We start from the raw sequence: 21,473 nt of genomic DNA on the forward strand, positions 1-21,473 counted from the left end.
GAGACTTCTTAACAGGAGGCCAGCTCGGTTCAGACCCTTGGAGATACTCAGCACAAGTAGAGAAAGTTCAGTCCTGTCCTTTCACTGCCCAAGGCAGAAGCAGCAGCTGCAGGCCGACCCAACAAAGCAACAACATAGCAGAGGGGCAGTACTACTCCTGGCAGCTCTTCCAGCTCTTCGTCTTGGCAGGTTCCTTGATTCCAGCGAGATCTAAAATTCTTGGGTTGGGGTCCCAATATTTATACCAAGTTTCTCTTTGTTCTCTGAAGGCAGAGAGGCCTTTGCCTAGTCCAAACCAGTTCTGGTCAGTCCTGGAGCGCTCTGTTTACATGACTCCTTCTTTCCTTTCACAGTGCAGGGCAGAGACATCAGACGCACCGCAGGAGGTGGAGCCAGCATTGGGGAGGGAAAGCACAGCCCTATTCAGGTCCCAGGTGCAACTCCTCCCACCCATCTACATGGAGATCTCTCTATTCAGCCCTGTGCTGACACACCCTGTCTCCGGGAATTCCCCAGCCCCCTGGAATTCCCCAGCCCCTGTCACTCAAACTCCAGACAAGGAATACACAACCCAGCAGAGGCAGGTTTGGATAGTTAGACAAGAAAATGCCTACTTTCTAAAAGTGGTATTTTCAAAAACAGAATGTTAAAACCAACTTCACTAAAAGATGTATTTTATCATTCTGAGTTCAGGCATACTAAACTCGAATTTCTTCCATGTTCCCTGGGTCAGTTAGGATTATAGGATGTAATAATCAAACCGCCCATTCTGGCCTATGGAGAACAGGTAGCCTTGCAATAGTGAAAAACGAAGTAGGCTGTAATTCACTATCAGAACATGCCACACACACCAGGGCATGTCCTACCTTTCACATACAATGCACCCTGCCCACAGGGGTACCTTGGGCCTACCATAGGGGTGACTAACATGTAGAAAAGGGAAGGTTTAGAGACTTGCAAGTGTGTGCACTTGCCAAGTCGACATGGCAGCCCCAGGCTGCACACAGGCTCTGCAATGGCAGGCCTTAGACACACTTTACAGGCTGTTTGCGTGGGTGGCACAATCCAGTACTGCAGCCCACCAACAGCATTTGATTTATAGGCCCTGGCACTCGCAGTGCACTTTACTAGGGACTGACACATAAATCAAATAGCCAATCATGGAAACACCAATCAAAACACAGTTTACACAGAGAGCATATGCACTTTAGCACTGATCAACAGTGGTGAAGTGCCCAGAGTCCTAAAACCAACACACACAGGTCAGGAAAAAATAGGAGGAAAAAAGGAAAAAGCAAAAAGTTTTGGGTAACCGTGCAAAAAGGGCCATTTCCAACACACATCAACAAAATCTTCATGCTTTTTACAGAAAAACTACATCTCACATATGTGCCATTAGTACCAATAAATAAATACAGCTTCAGTCTCTATGCACACTGGGATAAACATACACACTTCACAACAGCCAGATGGCACCATGTCATATCACGAAATTCAGAACACAACACCCCTATCCCTACAAGAATATCAAAATGTGTGATGTCAAGACCCGGCCTAAAGTAGCAAGCACTGGGCTCCCGGGTGCAGGAGATCCAGATAGAGCTAGGAGTTGTAGTATGCATTGAATGCCTCTTAAGTTACAGTGTATTGGCAGTCAGATTGGATTCATGTTTGTGTATATTGTGCCGAGTCATGCTGGTAGATGGACAGAGGCTGCCACTAAGCATGGTGCTTTCAGCCTGCCAGTCAGTCAGAGGACGATGGGTTTTAGCCAAAACACTACATTAGGGGCAGCGGCATGAACAAGTGATGCTCTTGCAGGACAATTGACATCGTCTCCTAGGGACTCAAGTGCTGCCTAGATCAACAGTAGGGTGTCTTCAACCACTGTTGGGTAGATTTTCAGGGTTAACCTGTCTCTGACCTTCCGCTGCAACAATGACTAGTGATGGCGACAGGAGAGGGCTGAAGGCAGCAGTAACTTGATGATGCATGTCAGGTCAGCTCTAGGTCACTAACCCGTCAAAGAGAGCATTAGTATAACACTTCGCACCCAGAACACTGTTAGATACAGTAGGCAAGGTCTTCTGTATATGACGCCTGGGATTGCATGACTAATTCCTTGTGGCCCGCAGAGAAAACACGCTTGGATGAAAATAAACGGCTATGTATCACTGAGACCTCAACCATACTTTAGCGCAGGGTACTCCAGGACCATTAAGGAAAAATTCCTGAAACATTGATTAGGAGGAAAATTGCCAACCTTTCAGCATCTACCACCATAGCTACAGGATCAAAAGTCTCCAGATTGCCGCTTGTGCAGTCACGGAGTCAAGGACATGGCTCACCTGATATGCACCTGCCCCAGCCTAAGAAGAGAAAGATCTTGTCTGCTCAAGCTCCACTTCAATCTGCGAGGGATCCGAACACGGATGCAAGCCGTGATAGCCTGCTTTAACTCAGACGACCCACAGTTGAACTGCAAGCTAGTAAAATTCCTAACACCGATAGACGAGAAGCTGGGAAACAGTGGTAATACCACAGGTAAATGTTAGAACTCAATTGCTCAGCGGGAAAAGCGCACACGATCAATAAACTGCTATGAACCTCCACAAAAGCTGGTTGAAGAACAAATCAAACAATCGCGTAAGAGGGTCAACACTTAAGGACTCATGAACATTGTCTTAACTGGGCCTGGCAATTCGCATGACAATTCTTTTAATCATCAAATGTTCTTATCTGGTTTTAATATTTTGTCTTAGTCACTCACGAGCATCATTTGTACGCTCTTTTTTTATCGCAAACTTTGTATCAGTTTGAATTGACTTTATACAATAAAGTTTACTTACTTACTTACATACTTGTGGCCCTTTGCAAAGGTTGAGATTTATATAAATCCCTTTATAGCCTGCCTCAAACGAAGGAGGTACCATAGGAGAAAACATTTTCTTGGTGACTGTTAGTGCCCTAAATGTCCCCTGCATGGCTCAGTCGAGTGTGCATCCCTGCCTCGAGTTCCCCCTAGCAAGTTTCTGTTCGTTTCTAGGTATTGCCTTAGTACACAGGACAATCATGCATGTGCACTGAGGGCTCCATTTAATCCAGAATGTAATGTGCAAAGTGGACTGGATGGTCTAAAGAGGCACAACATTAGTCTGGGAAGAACACAGAAGAGTTGGAAACTGCCAGGACCTGTGGAAGATGCAAACTCTCATTGCAAACCTGTTATAAGCTGATAGGTAGTGCGCCAGGATTTTTCTTGCAGAATGACTTGCAGCTCCTCTTTGACAAGTTTGTTAACAGGAACCTGGAAAGTCAGTAACCTGCAAAGTGCAGCTGCCTTTGGGGAGCCCTGAGGTATGGGGCTGAATGCTGAGGATTGGTGCTGGAGGTTCCCTTGCATTAGAAGATGCTACCTAGAAGCGGAGGACTGCAAAGAGTTGGGATGGGAGAAGCAGAACACTGCCCACTGCAACTGTCATGATCCTTGATCTGTTATGTGTATTTGGAAGTGGAGTATCACCCGCAAGGGGGTACTAGTGTTGAGTACGTTTGTGTACCTAGTCCTGCCTATGGTCGATTGGTTAATTGAAAGTCCAGGTCTTCAGCTTCTTGTGGAATTCTTGAAGAGAGGCAGAGGCTGTAATGTGGAGTGAGAGATTGTTCCACATTTTAGGAGCGATGTAAGTGAAAGCTCATCCTCCTGATCTGGTTCTGTGTATGCATGGGATGTGTGCAAGTAGGGTTAATGAGGAGCAAAGATGGTAGGAGGGGCAAGGAGATGCAACTCTTCAAGTAGGTGGGGCCTGAGTTGTGTAGTGCCTTGAATATGTACAGAAAAGATGTCAATTCAAGCTGCTGTCCCACGCACACAATTCTCAACACAACCAAGGACCCACATACCTTAACCATCGTCTGAACGTCCACCAACCATTGAGAAGGCTATGCTCCACCTCCTTTTCACTTGCCCATACTCACGGCATCTACCGAAGCAGAAGTGGAGGACACGCCTTCTCCCACATAACAGCAAAGACCTGGATCAACCTCCCCATACACCTACGATCCACCACCTTACTTCTAGAATTCCGAATGGCCCTCAAGACCTGGCTGTTCGAATAAGCCTTTGGGACCTGTAAGTGCCTGGATACCCTATCAGGTGATTAGCCATGCTTTATAAATCCTGATTGATTTATTGAATATGTGTGTGAGGAGTTTGGTTTGTTAAAGGTGACAGGCAGAGGGACGACAGGATGTACTTAAGTTAGGAGCAAAAGTCTTTAAGGCGTTCCCCTTTCAGGCTTCAGACATGAGCACTGTGAATACGCACTGTGAGGATGCCGCAAAATGAAAGTAAAGGGAAAGAACGCAAGACTTTGGAATTTTCATCTCACACGTTTTCTCTGAGGTAGCCATCGTGGATTTCACTATAAAAATGGGAGCAGTAGGGAAAAGCTTGTTTCCCAAAACCTGGCTCTTGAAACCTTGGAGTTCTTGTGTTTTGGCAGCAGAATTTGTATTTCCAGCGTGAATTACCGCTTTCCTGAAATTCATCATACTTACTCTCGCTATAGTATGAGGCTATTAATGCCCATCTTGATGACACTAGAACTATTCTTAAAATTATTTGTATTGATATTATAATTTTTTCCCTATCGTTACATTTGAGTTCTTTTATGGCCAGTGACCGTGTAGGTTTGATATATAAACATTTCTGGGACAGAAAGGCAACTTATTTCTATTTTTGGCTTACAAAGAAAACGACTTTTGGAGAAATATTTTCTCATTAATGTAATGTATTTTGAGATGAAAAAGCACTGAGTTATTCAATACATACTTGTTTTCTTTTGAAATAATTCCTCCCAGATTTAAAGGTGAGGTTGTAGATTGCATATTGAAAAGTAGCAATAACCACGTTGAAAGATTGCAAGACTTATTATTGTGAATGCTTATTCCTTTTAGGATCATACACGTATTACAATTGTTGTGAAGAAGAACAGCTGAGAAAGAGATGATGTTAAACGGGTATTTAATAATAATGCAATAGTGAAACATGATCAACAGGGTTATAAGGTTATTTCTTCTTTTTTCGAATCAATCTTTTTTATTAAGTGACACACCTCCAAAATACACAGCTCGACTGCCTACATCAGTTGGCTGGCAGAGCGAAACAAAATATGCCATACACAGCACACAGGTCTACAGCCCGGAGGGCGACCCCGCAAGAAAAGGATGGAACACAGGCCAGGCCTGTCAGGCATTTGCTCGTGTATCACAGTTTTAGAAGAAGAGTCGAAAACAAAACATATAAACCCCCTGCCCCCCTCCTGTCCCTCTCCGCATCAGCCTCTACCCGCCAATATTTCTTCTTTTTTAGACCGAGAATTGACTGAAACCTACACGTCTTGAAGAGAAGTAGGATGACATCTCGCACCAATTGTTTCTCTTGTGTCATTCCAGCTTCAAAGTTTGTATTCATGATTTACAATGTTAAATAGTGTGGGTCTTGAATGCTAAGAGCATAAGTTGGATTCGTGCCGTAGGTTTTATGGCACTTCCTCAGAGCGATACTTTGCAATAAACAATGGGTTCATTTAACCCAGGGAAGGCTCTGCAATGCCAGGCTGTGTGGTGAGGCCTTCAGACCCCGAGGGTCCTGTGGCGTGCCTAGAAAGGAAGTGCTCGTGAGGTTTTGGGATGGATATGTTAAAATCTGGTTTGCAATGTCAACATAATCGGCGCCATCTTGCCCCCTCTCAGGCCCGCACGCTGAAGACGCGCGACGGCCATTTTAGGCACCATGACCTCATTGCCGATCGCCAGCGCGTCCCTCTGGCGCTGCGAACACCCCCCCCCGCGCGCCGGCCACCCCCGCTCTCTCATACATGGGCCATAAACCCTCTCCTTCTGCCCGACCCTGCCATGGAACCACATCCCACGCCTGACCGACACCTTCTTTCATCCCATACATGGTCATACATCTCTTTGATAACTCCCTTCCTCTGCGCCCGATTGTTCGAACCGATCCCAGGCCATCACCTAGCCCTGCGGATGCAGTTTATTGCCCCTACTGTAAGGGAAACACCTCACTTCAAAGGGATTACAGTTGATCAAGGCTCCCACCCCCTGAGACCCGACCGGTTGCACACACCCCCGGGAATTGGCGGAATGTCCAGCTGTGTGATAGCCATCTCCTACCGCGGGTGGGGTGGGGACTTCTACTGTAACTATGTGTGGCAGCGGACCTGAGCCGGGGGTTCCGAGGATATCCTTTCATGTATCAAAGCGATCTCAAGAATGTGCCATGTGTGATAAACCTGCAATAAAGTCATAAACGTGTGTATAAGAGACCAGGTCTCAGAGATGCAGTTAGAGCATCTCGAGAAGATTCCCTGTGGGTCTGATCTGATGTGTTCTCCTCCGGAGAGAATAAAACTTTGTTTCCTGCCTTCCAGTCTCCGGCGCCTGCCTCTTTTATTGGTAAATCATCGAATGGTATGAGAGGCGATTACCGCCGGGCAATACTTGAAAGGTTACCGACTGAAACTGCCGCTACCATTTAACAATTGGCGTCCCAAGCGTGGGGCCCATCCGCGACACGTAGATCCAGTGGGAGAGGTCCCGACGACAGAGTGAACGACTGCAACGATCGGAAAGAGCTCCTGCCCGATAGACCCTCGTCTGGCAGCCGATCATCCGAACTTCACTGGTTCCGAGCAGACCTCTCTCGAGTGATCTACGGTCCTGACTGGGAACCATCAGGAGTGCCGCGGCAATAACGGAGAGTAGAGGACGATCGGGCGCTGGAGGCGGAAGACGAGAAAACTGTCCACGCGGTCCGGGTAAGGTCGTGAAATACGACAAATTGCTAAATGATTGACTAATTGATTGAAAATACTAGTATTGCTTATTGATTGTTCTTTTTGAGGTATTCGCTGCCTACAAACGGGGAAGAGTAGAAATACTCTCTCTTCCTTTGCAGATAGTGAAGGGTAGGTAGCGCGGACTTTTGTCCCCCATTGTAATCTGTCGCGCCTATTTTCCTCCCCACTGATTGATTGACCGAATATTGATTGTTTTGAAGAATAGTACTTCTTGAGATATTCTCTGTTTACAAATAACGTAGAATAGAAATATTCTGCCTAAGTCTTTGCAGACAGTGAAGGATAAGTAACGCGGACTTTTGTCCCCCACCGCGGTGGGGTGGGGACTTCTACTGTAACTATGTGTGGGAGCGGACCTGAGCCGGGGGTTCCGAGGATATCCTTTCATGTATCAAAGCGATCTCAAGAATGTGCCATGTGTGATAAACCTGCAATAAAGTCATAAACGTGTGTATAAGAGACCAGGTCTCAGAGATGCAGTTAGAGCATCTCGAGAAGATTCCCTGTGGGTCTGATCTGATGTGTTCTCCTCCGGAGAGAATAAAACTTTGCTTCCTGCCTTCCAGTCTCCGGCGCCTGCCTCTTTTATTGGTAAATCATCGAATGGTATGAGAGGCGATTACCGCCGGGCAATACTTGAAAGGTTACCGACTGAAACTGCCGCTACCATTTAACAGATATCACAACTGAAGCTTGCGATCTCCCTGTGAGGAAACTTCCTTTGGCTCTGAGGTACCTGAATAACTGCAACCCAAAGTGGGATGTTTGCTTTGCTTGGGTGATGGTTTGGTGTTGTAGCCTGTGGCAGAACCATACATGCAGATCCATCTGATTATGAGTGGTGTCAGTGTACCTCGGCCTTCCTATTGCCTGTGCACATGTCAGCTTGCTCCCTCAGCCAAAACACACGCCTTCGCACAAGACACCGGGCTCAGCACTCAGCATCGGCTGGGCCAGTGTCTGGTCACTGTGACTCTTAGGGTTGGGTCATGCAGAAGCAGGTCTAACCATTAAAGACTGAGTAAACAAGATACAGTGCAACAGTGTGCCACTGAAAGCGCATCTGAATCTTGGGCCTATATTATGCGTTACTAAGTGACTGATGCATGACTTTGGTAGTCTTAGGACCGATGTACCGTTTGTGGCGGTCCGACCGCCACCGCCTCTGCTGGCCAACTGCCCCTTTACGATGTGTGCAGCGGTACCGCCTCCAGACTGCCGCCACCGCCAAGATAGGAGCTCCTGCGGTGGCAGCAGTATGGACAGCGGCGGTCAGTGGTGGCGGTGCCGGCATGGGCACTGCCATGGAAATTATGACCTGCCTTTCCGCCGACCTTTTCATGGTGAGGACCCCGCCATGAAAAGGTCGGCGGAAAGGCAGGTAAAGGGCCACAAAATGGCCCCAGGGAGACTTAGCCCATTGGGATTGTGGCCGGGGGCACAGGTTGTGTCCTTCTATGCCTGCACTGTCGGTGCGCCCACTGTTTGCCATACACGACGTGGTGCATGCAACAGTGCGCCTGACTTGCTGGAGACACAGCAGTGCGGCTGGCATTGCCTTCAGGCTCTCTCTTAGAGCAAAAGCATGCTGCAGTTGTGGTTGTGCTGCTGGCATACCACCAGCCCCGCGGTAAACTCGTGATGGGGTAGTCGGGATGCAGCTGGCTTGGCAGCGTTCTCTCAACTGCCGCCGCAGCGGAATGACTAATTCGTAATCAGGACCCAAGAACCTAACTAAATTTGGTGAGGGAGTAGAGTTGTACCCAGAGAGGCATCAAGTAAACCATAACGACACTCCCTCAGAGGAAAGGGCGTCCTAAATTACATTACTTGTATTTTGATACAATATGTTAGATTGGGAAGTAGCCAAACTTAATACCGTCTGACTCTGATATAATCTTCATATTTTCTTATAGAGGTACCCCCCTTTACAGTTAATATAATTATATATTCTGGTGTACTTTTTCAATTACAAATGAATAGCCCTTAGTATTGTGTAATACATGTATCATTACAGGTTGATAATTCATATAATTTAATATATGTTTCAGAACATTCAGATAACTTGGTATAAGCAAATATTGTTTGACATTTTGATAGTTTGACAATTGAACAATGTTTCCAGTTGTTTAATATTTGCTTCAAATGCTTCAGTAATCATTGAGACATGTAATTCAAACCGTCAGTTGTCTTTCATAGAAACTGAAGAATTTGAAAGTGCATTAAGGCTCATATATCGATTACTGATTTTAATAACATTCAGTAAGCTGACAGGAGTAATTAAGCTGCATATAGACAAAGGTTAGGCAGAGAAGATTTTTTGTTTGTAGGGAGCAGCAGAGAGCTAAGAGACCGTGCAGACAAGAGCTGTTAACACTTTTACCTTTTTAAAGTCCAAAGGCAGATATATAGAGTTGCCCATTAAGTTATCGATTGGTCTGGGGGCACTATAGCTGTTGAAGAGAGTGAGAGTGAGAGAGAGAGAGAGGGAGAGAGAGAGAGAGAATAGAGTCTTCATTCAAAACAGTAAACCTTTGTTCTGCTAAAATATGCAGTGAAAGGCAAGGCATCGTGAGAAACTCACATAGTTTCACACATTTTAGTGCTCAGATTACTTTAGTTAGAGGCACAGATACAGGGAACAGATACAGGGATACTTTTAAAATACCATTATAGTGTTGCAGTTTTTCCTAATGTTCTGTTAACCAGCTCTTATTAATGCCACTTTCCTGTTTGTTTTTATAGTAACACATTGTTTGCATTAGCATAATATTTTAATTTTAATACAAGTACATTCTATGGGACTGATTTACAAAGGTAAACGTAAATGTTTGTGTACATTTACTATTTTTTGCTATTCACAAACTATGAGTTAATAGTAAGTTTACAACTGCGGATATTCCAGAGTCGGGGCAGAGATGTAAAAACATAGGCCTGGCTTTGTGTCCTTGTGTAGGTTCTACATGTGTAGAAAATGATCTTCAAAAACTCTAAAGTTGCATATCTTAATGGGGTTTTTCTTGGATATGAAGTATTGAGTGAGAGTAAAGGAGTGACACCTGACTTCCTACACAAGTGTGCTACTTTACAACCACCAAATACTCTGAGAAACTTACACGGTCTGATGGTGTTTTTAACTTTGGAAGAGCTTATTTGCCACATTATGCAGAGTGAGTTAAACCCTTATATGAATTAATGACTCCCTCATTATGTGAAGAAATGGATGAAGACAAACACAGCTATTTTACATGGACTACAAGCACACATGTTAGAAACTAAGGGTCCAATATATATGTTTGCTGTGTGAATACTCCATTGCAACAGCGACAGAGTATACTCACCACCAACATAATGGTCACCTACCCGATTTAATTGTGGGCAGATCATAGGTTTGGCTACGGCGGTGACTACTCCACCACACCTAAACATCTTTGGCGGTCTGACAGAGTAAGGGCAGATGGAGAAATGGCTACACATTCACCTGTCCAATTTAGATGGGCAGACTAAGCCATTTTTTACTGCCTGTCACTGCCAGGCAAACCTGGTGGCGAGGGTCAGTCAAATGTAAATAATGCTCCCCCCCACCATGTGAGATGATTCCCATGGTGAGGGGAGCATTTTTGTATTTTGAAAAAGAAAATCACATTTTGGGATTTTCTTTTACAATATAAAACTGTATGGTGCAGGGTTGCATCATGCTAATGCAACTCTGCCGCAAATGGTGGTATGCATTGGCAGGAACAGCTGTCACAGCAGTTCCTGCGGATGCGTTATAAATGACCACCAGTTTTATACTTTATAAGTTTAGTGAGCAGTCCCTCCACCAGGGGGATGAAGTATTTTACTCCATTCCCCTGGTGGAACAAAGACCAGCTGGCATAATATAAATTATGTCCTAAGTACTCACAGACCTGGAACAACAAGACACACCTAGTAATTGGGGGGTTTCTTGTACTTCTGGCTACACATATGTTGTTTACAATGGGGAAGAGATGACCTCCCATGGCGTATAAATCACATTTATATTTAACTACAGAGAAACAATTTCTTCCTATTGAGAGAATCCTCACAGCAGTGGAGACAGCCATAGTGAAGGAGTCTCCTCTTGCACAGGGAAAACCAATAATTACAGTTTGCACTACTCCTACACTAGAAACAGCTAATAAAGCTAGTATCCCTAGTACAGGTGCTCCGCACTTTCACTGGGCGGAGTGGACCTCGTCTTTAAATGCTACTGATATAAAATTTGAGTATGATCCAACAGTTTGAACTCCAGAATTTCTATAGTACTCACAGAATATTCCACAAACTCCAAATATTTTACCCATAAATGAAAACAAGAGCATGTTCTACATGGACAGCTCTGCACACCCAGTATTTCGTACTAAACACAAATATTCAGTCATTTGCATTTCAGTATAGGGAACTTTTCAAGATGGTGACTACAAGGTGACACTAAGGTTTTAGGTAATTCCACTGCACAAATTGCAGAAAGTAATTCCCTATTACTTGTTCTTCAGTAGGCTGATTGGTTAGTTCCCACGCTTACAGTGTCAGACTCAGCGATCTATGTACATGGTTACAATGTGGATTTCCCACATTAGTGCCCAGATTGATTTAAAGCTTAAAATGAGAAATGGGTAAAAGGTAGCTTTTCTGCGGGACAAGCCTCCTTGGTCCATGTGTAACACACCATGCACCATACAAGTGAAGGAATTCACGCACAAGGAAACAGTGCATTGGATTTCGCTTCAAAGACAGATGTGCATACCTTTAAAGTAGCTGCTGTAGCTTGATATCAAAATAATATCGATACAGACAACATGGTGGAAATACAAGCAAAATTGGAAGGTGAAAACTTTCCTGATTTATTGTTCTCTGTTACATATTCTTATGGCCTTACAAAAGACACCCTTCTGATGGTTTTTATTCCTGGGATCTGGGATAGGCATATACCCAATGAGATAGATACATTAGATGTAAACAAGACACCTCATGAAGGGATAGCTTTGGCTGATGCTGATATCAGTGCTGTAACAACGATAATGGTGTCCATATCTACCCAAGAAGGCAAAAAAAAGAAATACGTACTGCAATGTAAGATTTGTCAGCAGATAAAGCATTCATCTGTTATTAGACCAGCACCTACTCCCCTCACTATATCAAACAATCCATTCAATGTATTTTTTCTTAACCATATTGGGCCACTCGTGAATGGCAATTAGTATAGGTACATTTTGGTTACAGTTAATTCTTCCTTTAGATTCCCTTGGTTTTGGCCACAAAAGACTGCCACTGCTGGAGTAGTCATAAAAGACTTTCAGTTCCTTGTAGCAGTGTGATGAGTTCCTACGTTTCATTCAGACAACAGTCCTGTGTTCCCCATTAAGGCGTTTATGGATGCTATGTGTCCTCAGGGTGTATTTTCTATCATGAAGGGAGAGCGAGAGGATTGGAGACTTAGTTGCGTCCTCCCTAACACAACTTTCTACATATATGGACAACTAGGTTGAACAATAAGAGTGAGGTCCTGGGGAAATCCAACAGATAGTGGCATGCTTCATATTCGGCGCCTAGCCACACCCTGGTAGGATGGTACCACCAGGGCGGACTCAACCAGAAATGTGAGTTCTTTTATAAATCGTTACTGGATTATAAAGCAGGGATTCAAAAGAAAAATAGGAAAAATTCCTCAGGGTATACCTATTCACTGGCATAGAGTATTGCAGAGTATAGTGGCGTAGAATGCAGTGGTATTGGGTGTAGTGGCATTTAATTCAGTGGCGTACAATGCAGCATCATAGAATGTAGTGGCATAGATGAGAGTGGTGTATAGTAGAGTGCAGTGGGGCAGAGTGCAGTGGTGCAGAGTGCAGTAACGCAGAGTGGAGCGGCACAGAGTAGAGTACAGTGCTGTAGAGTGCAGTGCTGTAGAATGCAGTGGCATAGAGTGCAGAGGTGTAGAGCGCTGTGCTGCAGAGTACAGTGGCTTAGAGTTGAGTGATGCAGAGGGCAGTGGCGCAGAGTAGAGTTGAGTGACATATAGTGCAGTGGTGTAGAGTGCAGAGTAGAGTTGAGTAACATAGAGTACAGTGAAGTAGAGTACCATAGAGCGGTGGAGAGTAGAGTATAGTGCTGAAGAGTGCAGTGACATAGAGTGCAGTGGCATAAAGTGAAGTAGCCTAGAGTGGAGTAGTGCAGAGTAGGGTTGTGCACAGTTCATTGGTGGATTGTGCAGTGTTGCAGAGTAGAGTGTCAGAGTGCAGTGGTGTAGAGTGGCGTAGAGAGCAGTGGCATAGTGTACAGTGCTGTAGAGTAGAGTGCAGTGGTGTAGAGTGCAGTGGTTAAGAGTGGAGTAGTATAGAGTGCAGTGGCATACAGTGGAGTGGAGAAGAGTGGCGTAGAGTGTAGTGGTGTAACATAGACTGTTCATAGTAGAGTGAAGAGGTGCAGGATAGAGTGCAGTTGTGTACAGTGGCATAGAGTGTAATGGCTTTGAGTAAAGTGGTCTAGAGTGCAATGGCATAAAGTGCAGTGTTTCAGAGTAGATTGGAGTGGCGTATAGTGGATTGGTGTGGAGTGCAGGGGCATAGAGTTGAGTGTTTCAGAGTAAAGTGCATTGGCGTAGAAGGCATTGACATAGAGTGCAGTGGCATACGCTGTGTTGTAGAGTGGTGTAGAGTATTGTGGCATAGAGTGGAATTGTGCAGAGTAGATTGGTGGTCCTGTACTGGAGTGGTGCAAAGTGCAGTGGATAAGAGTGCAGTGGTTTCGAGTAGAGTGGCCAAGAGTGCAATGGCATAGAGTAGAGTGGCAAAGGGTAAAGTAGAGAGGAGTAGAGTGCAGTGACGTACAGTGGAGTGGTGCAGTGTACAGTGGCGTGGAGTGATGTAAAGTGCAGTGGTGCGGGGTAGAGTGCAGTGGCGTGGAGTGGTGCAGAGTAGAGTGGAGTATTTATGGTGTGGTAGCATACTGCCATTACAGACAACACATTTTCAATTGAAATGACCATTACATTTGCACAGACATACAGTTTTACGAATAAAACTATACAGTGCAAGACAAAAATGAGGGGAAATAGTGTTGCTAATATTAAACTATTTGTTTCCAACACACTGCAGAAATAAAATAATATGTTCTTCATATGTGTTCCTAATTCTGATATGTTCTGAAATACTTACACAGTTCATTTAAATGTTGTTGTGTGCTAGAAAAAGACTCCTTCCTGCTCTCATTGTCCAGCAAGATTGTCATATAAATCCTCTCACTTTAAAGTCAGAAAAAGAAATGTAAAGAAGCGCCCTCGGAAGACAGGACCTGACATTTGACCTCGGTCTTCGAATGCACAGCAAATGTGACGAGATAAGAACAAGATTTAAAGGCCTGCTTACAGAAAAGGAGTTCATAGAAGAATACAGTAAACACTATTTAGGCAACAGGAGGGACAAACTGAACCTGGACTGCCTAAAGTAAATAAAACCAGCAAATAGAAAGCCAGAAAATGTAAGCTACAAACCACAAGGCCAATGATAAGCAACGGGCGGAATGCATTCCTAGGTCAACTTTCTGAATGTCCCCAAGATGTCTTTAGCAAATCAGACAGCTGTGCTGTCGTGTAGGCTGCAAACTAAAAATCTGTCCTTGCAGCCGTAGCATGCTTGATCTCGTACAATGAAAAGGTCTGTGGTGCTGGCACTGAATGGGGTGGCACCGGCGACTCAGTGCATCTACTACTAGGCACCATCAGAGACAATGAGTGGCTCCACCGTCAGCCTCTTAAGTAACTGCTTAGATCCTGCCACTTTTTTATTATAAATTAACAACTAAGTAATCCATAACACTCTGTAAAGGTATATAGTACATCATCTTATTTACAGATACGATTGGTAATATATATAGTAATCAATATCAATTGAAACATGTGTATTTGTATAGCATTCATTCACCCAAGGGTATCTTGTCTCTGAAAAACCGATGTTTTATTGTTACCCAACAGTACTCATTTTACTGACCTCAGGAGGATAAAAGGCTGAGTGGATCAGATGAGATTTAAACCTGTGACCATGAGGTCGAACAAAGGCCCCTACAGTGGATACATTAGTCCACTTAGCCACCAGACCCAGCTTTGTATTAAGTACATTGTAGCCAGTATTTGTGTTTTCTAACATCACCCATAAACCCTGTCTGTCACTCAACTTTTTATGTATCACAAAATTAAAGAACTGTAATTCCAAATTTATTTAATAAATAAATAATTGGCTGTTGCAGGGCTACCACTACCTTTTAGCCATCTTTTTTTTTTAAATCTACACTTTAAAATCACCTTTCTCAGTGGTGTGATGAGTTAAAGAAGTGAGAAGACCCTATCCTGCATTGTGCAGTAGGAAACTAAAAAATTCAGTGAAACAGTATTGCGATGCAACATACTAAAAGACTATATATTAAACAAATACATATATTGTGAAATATTTTGTTTAATACACAAACAAATATCTGAATTTCTATTGCAATGAAAAGGTTTAAACTTTTCAAAATTAGGATTTATTTATTAAAAGGCAAAGCAACGTAATAGCCTCTTGCATAATGCTTCGTTTTTTTTGCTCCCAGTGTATGCTTTTGTCGGTGCATATTTGTGCTTTAATTGATGTCACCAATTGCCCATACTACAATTTGCTGTACTTTAGCTTCTCTCACAAATCAAGCTAAGGTTATCAACTACTTCATTTTTAACTTTCAATTTTCAATTTCTTCACATTTGCAGAATGCTTTAAACATTTTTTAAACAGTTGTGAACCCCACACGTAGATGTTGCAGATCCCCAGTGGTTCACAGACCCCACGTTAAGAACCACCTCCCCAAAGCATTCCTTTCTCCATTTAACATCATCAAATCTGATTGCATGGCCGAGAAGTTTCCTTTTCATGTCCATGTAAATATATGAATCTGCATGTTGCATACAGTGATACCTTTTTATGGGCAGGCAGAATCTATTCAAGTATAGTGTAGTACATTCACTTTTGAGGCCAACTAGGTAATTTCTTCACTCTTTCTATAAAAAGTCTCATCCAATAAAATCTCCATTCAGACTTGTAATGCTGTTTACAGTTTATATTCACTAGACTGTGGACAGTGCCTCTGTCTTCCAGTAACAGCATAGTAGACTGTATCAAATAGTGCACAATTCAGAAAGCAATGACAAGTACTGAAAACTCATACAGATCCTTCATTTTGTAAATATGATCTGAGAAATAAATTTAATTCATAACTACCAAGCAAACTGTCAAAGGGGTCGTAGGGTGAAATATGTCACTATATAACTCAAAACCATGGGCTGACATCATCAAACAAAGGAACATTCTGAAATGCCCCTTTTAGAGATTGTTAGTGATATGGGACTGGATAAGCAGACCTGCTCTTTTTGCTTCCTTGCTTGGCTCTATAAGAAGTTGAATTATTAGTTTAAGGTGAAAAGTACTCACCGCAAATAATAACCACAATCCTTGTCCGAGTGAACCATTAAAGTCACTTTGTACTTATGTAATGTGTAAAGTATTTATGCAGTACTAAAACAGTAATAAAGTTCAAATGCAAAACAACAAAAAACCCAAAATGTAATAAACAAAGTTAAACCAACATGTCAAAATTCCAATATGGGAAACCAGTGATATGACTCTTTAAAGTTTTAAGTAGAAATACGGCCAAGAAGCACAAAGTACCGATGATAGTCAATGGTCGCAACAGAACAGGACCTAGGTTCAATTTGATACTGACTGCTATGGGGCTGGGTCAGATACATAAACCAGGTTAATCCTGGTTAAAGATTTTAACTTCTGACTTTAGTGCTTTAAGTTCCATGCCACTGCAGGATTACAATTACACTTCTAAAATCCCCCAGGATCTCAGGGGAGGCCTGTAGAGACTAACACAGTGGCAGCAAGAGGCCAACAGAAGGGTCCAGTCCAGGTCCAGTTGGTACTTATCAGCCAGGTAGTTGCAGAAAAAAAGCCTCTTGTGGCTTTTTGTGTCTCTGCAGCTTTAATAGGAGTTCAGCCTTATGACCCCTGGAGTTCACTTCTTTGTCCTGGATAAAAGAAAGACAGCACATCCAGTCCTCTTGGCTCTTCTTAGATCTCAGACAGAAGGTTCAGCCCCCTTGTAATCTTCCACAGGTCCAGGAGGGTTCTGAATAGGTTCACCCTGTCAAGGATTAAGTTCAAAATGGCCAACAGGTGAGGAGCTCCGGCCGGGAGCTCTCGGCCAGGGATTGCCTTTTTGGCTTTAATCCCGAAATTTCCACCCCCTCCTGGACCCGTTTACTCACTGAGGTCGTGCTCCGATTGCGGCCATTGTTTCTCCAATCTCCTCTTCTTGGATTCGTTAACCTCAGACGAATTCAGGTGAACTTCTCTGATCAGCAGAGCCAGAGCAACATGGCCATTGCCTGGTGGAGCTGCATCACCAGATATAGAGGAGATTGGCTCCAGCGCACTGCCATGGCCGTCACCTACCCAGCCAGGCTTCTGCCATTTTTCTCTGCACCTCTCGCTGCTGACACCTTTCCTCCCCCTGCCTCCTGATGAATCGTTGATGGTCGACTGTTCGAGGGATCTATCCTTCGACGGTGCTAATGCCTGGTGGTGCTTCTCCGGATGGCTACATCTAAGGTATATGTACAAATGATATAGAGGGATAGATCATATTTACTTTCTGCACAAGAGTTTATTAATTACCTTGGCGAAAAAATCAATTTCTTCTGACAAATTTAAATAATTATAATGCAGGCACAAGTATCCATCGGTGAGCATCCAAACATATGGTGTACCGCAATACACACAATCAATACATCGAATACAAAACAATTTTTTTCACTACAACACATATATACAAACTCCTGTGTAAAATAACTCAATCAAAAATCCTTTCCCCTATAAACTTATTCCATAAAACATGTGTGCACTTCACATTGCATAGTGCTACATCAGAAGGTAGTCCTATCAGCAACACAAAGATATAAGTACTTCATCTAAATTTGTAATGCCAATGCAACTCATGTATTTATTCCACAACACGGTGGACTCCTCCTTTATCAAAGTGTCGACGCGTTCGCGTTTCAGCCTCCACTTTCTTTATGGCTTCCTCAGGACGGGGATATAATCTACAAAAATAATAACGCTAAAATGAACTCTTAAAACCTTTGTTTCTATTTTTATTTTTGCGCTGTGTTCTGTCCCTTATTTGCCCAGACAGTGTTGTAAAAGGAGGAGGATCCGCAAGGATGCGTGAACTATTGGAAGGTTAAAATATAACCTCCAAGCTATTTATACAAACGTGACTGGAAATAAAGAATGAAACGTGAATAATGAAAAGAAATAATAATAATTGAATCAATAAGCGTCAGTGCTACTACTCAAGGCGCGCTTTTAATAATGGCATGGTTCAAAGCGCAACAGCACCCAGCCAGTGGATGTAGAAAGAACGCAAGGTACTGCACCCCTTATGCACACCAACACCGCTAGAGTGACAAACATGACCGAGGATACCCAAGATTAACAAGTCCTAGCCCGGGTCAAGGCTGGAATACCTGTGGGTTCAAATGAAACAACCTGGTCTCGTAATTTACATAGCCGGGCGGCTTATAATCCGGTCCCACTCATCAGTATGGAACTCCTACATAGGGGGGGAAAGAGCTTAAAAACAACCCATATGTATCAAATAGGACACTGTATCAGAACTACTAAAAGTGGGAACCGAACCTCAAAGCTTGTGTCTTCTCGGGAGCCCTGGGCTTCTTCGACTCCTTCGGGTAGTTTCCAGTTGCTATAACCAACAAGAAGAAACAAACAACCTGTCATCCAAGTGTCCGGGGATTCTATAAGTCTGTAAACCCTACTGCGTATCTCAGACTAGGGGGCACAAATAATCAAAACTTACGCTTATTCCTTGTTCTTATCACCGACACTGTGCTCCTTCACCGTCCGTCATCTCAACGAGCTGGCGTTACTGATTCCTAACGGGCCGTCACTAAATACGTGAGCACGTGATTAAGTGGAACGTCTCTAGATAACCAAACACAAACAAAGGACTACTTTTCGGATACACGTAAAACTCATATACTTACTAGACGGGTGACTAAAACTCTGTCAATGGCCACTATTGGCGTAGCGAAATCGTCCTGCTATATCCACTCAAAAGTAAGAGCGCGAAATCAAACTCCTCAGAATCAAAACAGTAAACAAAAACCATAATCGTGTGCAAATAAATAAAATAAATGGCAACACAACCGAACCTGTTCTCAACTCCTCTACATACGTCTAGAGCTATGACACTGGGTGTGATGTAAACAAACCCCAAGTGTACTGTGAATTATTCTCGACAAGATTGCACCCTCAATACAATACTACAAGTAGGAGATAGAGCTATTTTCTCCCATAATTAACGCGTCTCATCAGCCAATGGGACAGTGGACCCACTTTTGGGTCATAACTGCAAATCACGTGATTCACTCCGAAATCACTCAAGGTTACAGAACGACAGGTCGTACACTTCAACAACTCAACCGAGATTCCTCAAACAATCGGAAGACAGGTCTAGAATCCGGAATAAATGGAACGAGGTCACCCCTCGCGATGCCTTCCGAGATCGACAGCCGCTGCTTCCCATTTTGCCTGCCCTCCAGCTTTGTCGCCCGTAGGACGTCCAGGACTCGTGAGTCTTTTTCCAGGTACGGGGGTGCAGAGGCAGTGAGTATCCCGGCACTGCGGTGCGTCGCCCCGAGGCTGTTCTTTGCTTCTGGGAGACCCGCCCTCCTAGACTGCGTTGCTGCCTCCCTTTCGAGGGGACCGCTGCCCCAACACCCAGGTAGATTTCCCCGGACCTTGACGTGCTGATCTATGGCACTACTGCCCCCGTGACCCAGAGCCTGTGCATTCGGATGGACCGGTGGAGTTCGACTCCCTCCAGCACTCCGCTCTCCTTCAGCGCTTTTGGAGGCTTCCCGCCTTCAGCTTCACTCCGTAAAATCCGCTCTCAGGAGTTTATTTTGGGCCTTGACTTGAGTGTGTCCCGCCATTTCGAGATGTTTTTATTAGCCCCCTCAACTTGGATCCTCCATCTTGTCGACCCATGTCCGTTTTCCCTTCTCACTGGACTCCATCTTGGCGATCCTCGAACGTTTCCCTCTACCGCTGGACTGCTACTCGTTCTTAGCCTTACTGTCCTTTAATTCTTACCCCCCCCCCCCTTAAGTCCCCTCCACTCCTTTCTCCTTTTTCTGGCTCCGAATCCTGGGTTCCTGAGATTAAGGGTCCAAACACCGGTTTGTTTTTCGCTTTTCATTTCCCTGTCCTGATCTGCTTTCCTTACTCCTTTTTTACATTTCCCCCTTACCCTCTTCACCCCTTATGATACTCTGTCCTCTGTTACTCCATGCTCTTGTAATTAATAGTTACTCTTGTCTGTTATGTAACTTTGTGTAACAAATGTAATAATTTTGTTTGTAACTTGCAACTCGCTGTTCTGTATGTAAAGCGCTCTGATACCTCCGGGTCTAGTCAGCGCTATATAAAACTCATCAAATAAAAACAAATAAGGGAACAACAGCTCCACACACCCAAGGCCTTTTGTTCTTGTCCTGAGAGCAAGTTCATACCACTTTCACCCATTGAAATGCTAATTACTGGCTGCAAAATGGGAAAAGAAAAAGCAGATTTAGCTTTCAGGGACTTCATGCAGGCCGAAGGTAAGTTTTCAAAAGTCATCTTTCTAAAATATTTGTTTCAAATCCAACTTCACCAGTGAATTGGGCTTGTAATAAATATTTCTAAAAGTCACAAAACTACATTTGTATTTGTTTCCTAAGCAGAGTTAGCAATATTAAATGTAATATTGTAACCAGTTTGAACAGCTAACCCTGCTACAGTAAAATGGCTTTCAGGGTTTTTTCACTGTAAGGACATATTTAACATACACATTTTACAGGTCCAACTTTAAACTACCATGCATCCTGCCTTATGGGTATTTAAGGCCAAATTGGGGGTGACTTACTAATATTTAAAAGGAGGTTTTAGGCTTATCAAAAGAGGTGTTTTTGACAGGTCGAATCTGCAGTTTAAAACTGCACCACCAGGCTACTGGTGGTAGGCCTGCAGTCATGTTGACATTGACACTAAAGTGGATGGCACAATGAGTCCTGCAGTCCACTTGTGACATTTAACACCTTCGCTGCTAGGCCTTGCCCCCCCCCCCCCCTTCCCCCGTGCTAAGCCTTTTTTTGGCTATTTGGGGTAGTGCGCGCTTAGGCCCCTGTAACTTTTTGACCACATAACGTATCCACGCCAAATTTGCGTCCTTTTCTTCCAACATCATGGGGATTCTAAAGGTACCCAGGGTTTGTGGATTCCCCTGGAGGGGTCCCAAAAATTAGCCATAATACAGCAAAATATTGTTTTTTTGGGGAAAAACGGGAAAAAAGGGCTGAAAATGAAAGCATCGGGAGATTCCCCTGCAAATGGTATCAAAAAAGGGTTTGTGGGGCTGAAATCACAGTTTCCACAGCTTTTAGGGAATGACAGACTTTTGTCAGAAAACCAACAT

The sequence above is a fragment of the Triturus cristatus genome, chromosome 10, assembly GCF_964204655.1.
Source record: "Triturus cristatus chromosome 10, aTriCri1.1, whole genome shotgun sequence".
Lineage (NCBI taxonomy): Eukaryota > Metazoa > Chordata > Amphibia > Caudata > Salamandridae > Triturus > Triturus cristatus.